General features: G+C 42.4%; 1 non-coding gene across 1 annotated transcript; it reads left to right on the forward strand.

The window, feature by feature from the left end:
- The first annotated feature begins 4,556 nt into the window (after positions 1–4,556).
- LOC120363695 (U4 spliceosomal RNA) lies at positions 4,557–4,701 on the forward strand. The gene has a single exon (XR_005579151.1). It is a non-coding gene; the product is annotated as a U4 spliceosomal RNA (small nuclear RNA).
- Positions 4,702–6,219: the final 1,518 nt, after the last annotated feature.

Consider the following 6,219-nt stretch of genomic DNA (forward strand, 5'->3'; position numbering starts at 1 on the left):
CTGAATGTAATGTTGACCCCTACTGAGCCCTCGGCCTCCAAAAGGAAAAACTATTTTCTACTCCATCCATCCCTCCACTCATTTTCCCCAAAAGTTTGAAAAAATGAAATATGAGACAAGGAGGTATCTAATAATGTAATTATAAGCTTTACAAAATAATAAGGAACTCATGCTTTTAAAAATTAGGTGAACATTTGGACCAGAAAGAGAATTCCCTTTCTGAGAACATCTCCCCACCTCCCTAGTAGTCCAAAAAGGGCACTTTGATTCAATTTAGATGCCTCTAACTAAAAGTGGGAAGTGGGAGAAAATTTTTTAAAGTAGGAGGAAGGGGTCAGGTGTGGTGGCTCCCGGCTGTAATCTCAGCACTTTGGGAGGCCAAGGCAACATGATCACCTAAAGTCAGGAGTTTGAAACCAGCCTGACCAACATGGTGAAACTCTGTCTCTACTAAAAATATAGAAATTAGCTGGTGTGGTAGCATGCACCTGTAATCCCAGCTACTTTCAAAGCTGAGGTAGGAGAATCACTTGAACCTGGGAGACAAAGTTTGCAGTGAGCGGAAATTGCGCCACTGCACTCCAGCCTGGGCAACAGAGGGAGACTCTAACAAAAAACAAAAAACAAAAAACAAAAAACAAAAAACAAAAAAAAGAGAGAGAGAGAGAAAAGAAAAAATAAAAGAGGAGGGTATAATGAGAAAGTACAGAAAAAATTTTTTAAATCCAGTACAATATATAGGTCAAAGGCTAGCCTACTTGACGAATAGCAAATTAATGTATAAATTGACACTCTCAAAGGTTGTCAATTAAATTTCTTTCTCTTTCTTTCTTTTTCTTTCTTTTTTTCCCTTCCTTCTTTCTTTCTTACTTTCTTTCTTTCATGGCCTGTTACCCAGGCTGGAGTACAGTTCACTGCAAACTCTGCCTCCCAAGTTCAAGCAATTCTCCTGCATCAGCCTCCCCCGCAGATAGATTACAGGCAAGCACCAACACACCCAGTTAATTTTTGTATTTTTAGTAGACAGTTTCACCATGTTGGCAAAGCTGGTCTTGAACTCCTGACCTCGTGATCCACCTGTCTTGGCCTCCCAAAGTGCTGGGATTATATGCGTGAGCCACCATGCCCAGCCAAGGCTTGCCTTTCTAGAGACCTCTACAGTACAAGTCTACTTCACTTTGAAGTAAGGCCCAGGCCAAAACTCTTGGCAAGATTGGGCTGTGGCCAAATGAGAGATAAAGATTTTAGCACAGTGCCTGGGCCTGTGAATAATCAATAAATATTTGTAAAGTGAATCATTGATCAGATAAATGAAATAAGGTAGGAAGTGAGAAAGGAATCAAGACAGAAAATCCACTTTGGGAGGCCAAGGTGAGAGGATTGCTAGAGACCAGCCTGGGCAACATAGTGAGGCCCCATGTCTACAAAAAATTAAAAATTAGCTAGGAGTGGTGGTACATGCCTGTAATCCCAGCTACTCTAGAGGCTGAAGTGGGAGAATGGCTTGAGCCTGGAAGGTCAAGGCTGCAGTGAGCCATGATCACATCACTGCAGTCCAGCTTGGGTGACAGTGTGAGATCTTATCTCAAAAACAAACAAGCTGCGCGGGGCACGGTGGCTCAAGCCTGTAATCCCAGCACTTTGGGAGGCCGAGGCGGGTGGATCACGAGGTCGACAGATCGAGACCATCCTGGTCAACATAGTGAAACCCCGTCTCTACTAAAAGTGCAAAAAATTAGCTGGGCCTGGTGGCACATGCCTGTAATCCCAGCTACTCAGGAGGCTGAGGCAGGAGAATTGCCTGACCCCAGGAGGCGGAGGTTGCGGTGAGCTGAGATCGCGCCATTGCACTCCAGCCTGGGTAACAAGGGCGAAACTCCGTCTCACTGCCCGTGACTGTGAAAACTGGTGACTCTATATGGAAAGCAATTTGGCAGCCTTTATGATAATTTTATTTGTTTACTTACTTTTTATTTTTTGACATTTGGACAGGTTTATTGAAGCTGGACAACTTCAGGTTACAGGCTGTGTGACTCTCCAACCATGAGTCTTCATCACCAAATGGGATAGATGAACATCTGTTCCATCTGCAGTATAATTTGGCATAAAGCTGCAGCCACAAGTGGGCTCTGCTGCTGGATATGGATCAGGCTCTCTGGAGCGTCTCTTTGTACATGTGACCTTCACAGAACATTGCCTTGCATTTTCTGTTGACCAGGCCTGTCTTATCTTCGTCAAATTCTTCTCCAACTTTAAATTTTACAAAGTAGTTCCTTAGGCAGCTGCTCATGAAGATGATAGAAGAATCCTTATTCTGCTCAATCACTTTCTGTAGCTTCAGCAACTTGGCAAAGTTAATTCCAAGCAGTCCTGAGAGAAGCGATTGCTGGTGATGATTCGCACCTCAGGATCACACTTCGTGATTTGCACCTCTGCGTCTCTGCAACGCTGGTGGCCTTTTATCCCTACTTGTTATCTCCTGGTCGTGAGCTGGCTGCTGGGTTCCCAGCCAGGACATCCACATTCAAGGTGGGGAAAAGGGAAGGTAGAACAGACCATTAACCCTACAGCAGAAACCTCCCCATTTCCTTAAGTCTGGGTAGTTGGAAAAAAGGAAAGGAGAGAAGAGAAGAGAAAAAAGGGGAAACGAAGGAAAGAGACAGGAGGGGAGGGGACTTATTTATTTAATTTTTAGAGATGGGGCCTTTCTATGTTGTCCAGGCTGAACTGGAATGCCCACCTCAGCCTCCCTGGATGCCTAGCTAGGACTATAGGCACCCAGCATATATCACAATTTTAAATCCACACCATTAATTCATCAGAATTTTTTTTTTTTTTAATTTGAGATGGAGTCTCCCTCTGTTGCCCAGGCTGGAGTACAGTGGCGCAATCTTGGCTCACTCCAAACTTAGCCTCCTGGGATCAAGCGATTTTCCTGCCTCAGCCTCCTGAGTAGCTGGGATTACAAGCATGCGCCAGCATGCCAGGCTAATTTTTGTATTTTATGTAGACAGGCTTTCGCCATGTCAGCCAGGATGGTCTTGAACCTCTGACGTCAGGTGATCTGCCTGTCTTGGCCTCCCACAGTGCTAGGATTATAGGTGTGAGTCACCGAGCCCTATTTACCAGATATTTTTTTGAGTACATACTCATCTGAGTTCTTGGAACTCACAAATGAGATAAACAGGGCTCTTGCTCACTTGGAGCTCACATTTCAGAAGGGAAGACAAAAGGTTGCGGTGAGCCGAGATCCATCATTGCACTCCAGCCTGAACAACAAGAACAAGAGTAAAACTCTGCCAAAAAAGAAAGAGAGAGAGAAAGAGAGAGAGAGAGAGAGAGAGAGAGAGAGAGAGAGAGAGAGAGAGAGGAAAGAAAGAAAGAAAGAAAGAAGGGAAAGAAGGAAGAAGGAGAAAAACATCTCATTGTAATGGTGGGGGGAAAAAGAGGAAAACATGTAATGTTGGATGTGGTGGCTCACACCTGTAATGCCAGCAATTTGGGAGGCCAGGGCCAACTCCTTGAGCCCAGGAGTTCGAGACTAGCCTGGTCAACCTAGTGAAACCTCGTCTCTACAAAATAATAATAATAATAATTAAAAAGAAAATAAGGCTGGGCATGGTGGCTCACACCTATAATCTCAGCACTTTGGGAGGCTGAGGCAGGTGGATCACAAGGTCAGGAGTTTGAGACCAGCCTGGCCAATATGGTAACACCCTGTCTCTACTAAAAATACAAAAATTAGCCAGGTGTGGTGTAGTCCCAGCTCCTCGGGAGGCTGAGGCAGAAGAATCCCTTGAACCCAAGAGGTAGAGGTTGTAGTGAGCTGACATCACGCCACTGCACACCAGCCTGGTGACAGACTCCATCTCAAAAATAAATGAATAGATAAAATAAAAAATAATTAGCCAGGTGTGGTGGCACAAGCCTGAGGTCCTGAGCCATGTTAGTGTTACTGCATTCCAGCCTAAGGCAACAAAGCAAGACACTGTCTAGAAAAGAGAAACATCTGGCCGGGTGCAGTGGCTCTCGCCTGTAATCCCAGCACTTTGGGAGGCTGAGGCGGGTGGATCACTAGGTTGGGAGTTCCTGGCCAACATGGTGAAACTCCATCTTAAAAAAAAAAAAAAGAAAAGAAAAAGAAAAGAGAAACATCTACACTGTACTTTCTTTTTTTTTTTCTGGAAAGACAAACAAGAATTAATTGGTGATGTATACATTGAAGAAAGACCCAAGAGAAAACAAATGAGAGTTTCTACACTTAATTTTTTTGTAGTACCAGAATTTTCTTACCATGTACTTGATTTCATTTTAAAAAAAGAAAAAAAAATCAACAGGAATACCTGAGCTGTGAAATAATGAGTCACTTTTCTATTTGTAATTTTCTGTACTGAATAACTTAACATGTAACATAGTATTAGAAGCTAAACATTTTAAATGGCAATTTTCTAGACTTATTTTCAACTACAAGACAGACAGTAAGGTTAGGAAAGATGGCAGGTCCTGCTGAGCAGTCTAGGAAAAAAAAATGAAATTTAAAAAAAAAAAAAAAGGAAAGCTTTGCGCAGTGGCAGTATTGTATGTAGCCAATGAGGTTTATCCGAGGCATGATTATTGCTAATTGAAAACTTTTCCCTACACCCTGCCGTGATGACTTGCAGTATAGTCGGCACTGGCAAACTTTGACAGTCTCTATGGAGACTGATTTTTCTCAAAAAAGAAAAAAGAAAAAAAAAAGGAAAGATGGGAGGGAATGTTGGGAGGGTGCCCAGCAACACCACTAAGAATTTTTATGAAAAGATTTATTGTGTGTGTTTCTAAGCCATACTAGGTAGGTAGCTAATATTGAATATAAATAACTGGGGCTCAAAAAGTAACAGTTAATTTATATTTAGTAGTAAAATTTAAAAAATTTGGAAGGCAAAAGTGGGCGGATCACAAAGTCAGGAGTTTGAGACCAGCCTGGCCAACATAGTGAAACCCCATTTCTACTTAAATTACAAAAAATTAGCTGGGCTTGGTGGCAGGCACCTGTAATCCCAGCTACTTAGGAGGCAGAGGCAGGAGAATCACTTGAACCTGGGAGGCAGAAGTTGCAGTTAGCCAAGATTGAGGCATTATACCCCAGCCCAGGTGACAGTTTGAGACTGTCTCAAAAAAAAAAAAAAAAAGACTTAAGCTCGAAGAGAAGGAGTATTGGAAATTGGAAAGACAAAGATTTACTGCAAAGATGACTTGACTATTACACAAAACATCCAGACTTTAGTTCTGGCTCTTTTACAGACTTAGCTATCTGACTTTAGGGAAAGTAATCTGATATTTTAACTTGTTTTTCTTTCCTTTTTTTTTTTTTTTTTTTTTTTTTAAATTTGTTTTTTGAAACAGTCTGGCTTTGTTGTCTAGGCTGGAGTACAGTGGTGTAATCATGGCCCACCTCATCCTCGAACACCTTGGCTCAAGTGAACCTCCTGCGTCAGTTTCCCAAGTAGCTGGGACTACAGACACCCACCACCATGCCCTGCTCATTTTTAAAAAACTGTTTTGTAGAAATGGGTTCTGCCATGTTGGCCCAGGCTGGTCCCAAACTCCTGAGCTCAAGTGATCCTTCCACCTCAGTCTCCCAAAGTGCTGGAATTACAAGGCATGAGCCACCTCACCCAGCCTAATTTTCTTTCTATACATAAAACAGTGCTATGCTGGAGGATCTTCATACCAGTCTTCTTTTTTGTGACATACGAATATGTTAAAATACACCTGCATTGTTTTTGGAATCTTCTAACACTAATCTGCTTTTCCAGGCCTCTCTAGGCCGACTCCAACCAAACTGAACCACTTGATGTCATCTGACCACCTCAAACTTTGCTATCTCTGCTGCGTTTCTCCAGCAATTCCCCCTGCTTGAGAACCCCACCCATCCCATTTCTACCTGTCAAAATCAGTCCACTCTTTGGATACTTACAAATTACTCCCTACTTAAAGCCTTCCCTGTTCACAGAGACAGTTTATCTCCTTTGTCCCCTAAACTCTATGAACTGGTAGGGGGATACAAATAAACCTATCCTATAAAACGTATTATGTCAACAAACATTCCTTATTAATCTTGGAGAGGTTTGAAGGACATGTAAAATACATCAAATATTTTATGTAAATTAGAGGAGTGCAAATTATTACATAAAAAGAGACTCACATCCCAATGTAGATACCTGTAAAAGTTTAACT

Source organism: Saimiri boliviensis, chromosome 3 (assembly GCF_048565385.1).
Source record: "Saimiri boliviensis isolate mSaiBol1 chromosome 3, mSaiBol1.pri, whole genome shotgun sequence".
Classification (NCBI taxonomy): domain Eukaryota; kingdom Metazoa; phylum Chordata; class Mammalia; order Primates; family Cebidae; genus Saimiri; species Saimiri boliviensis.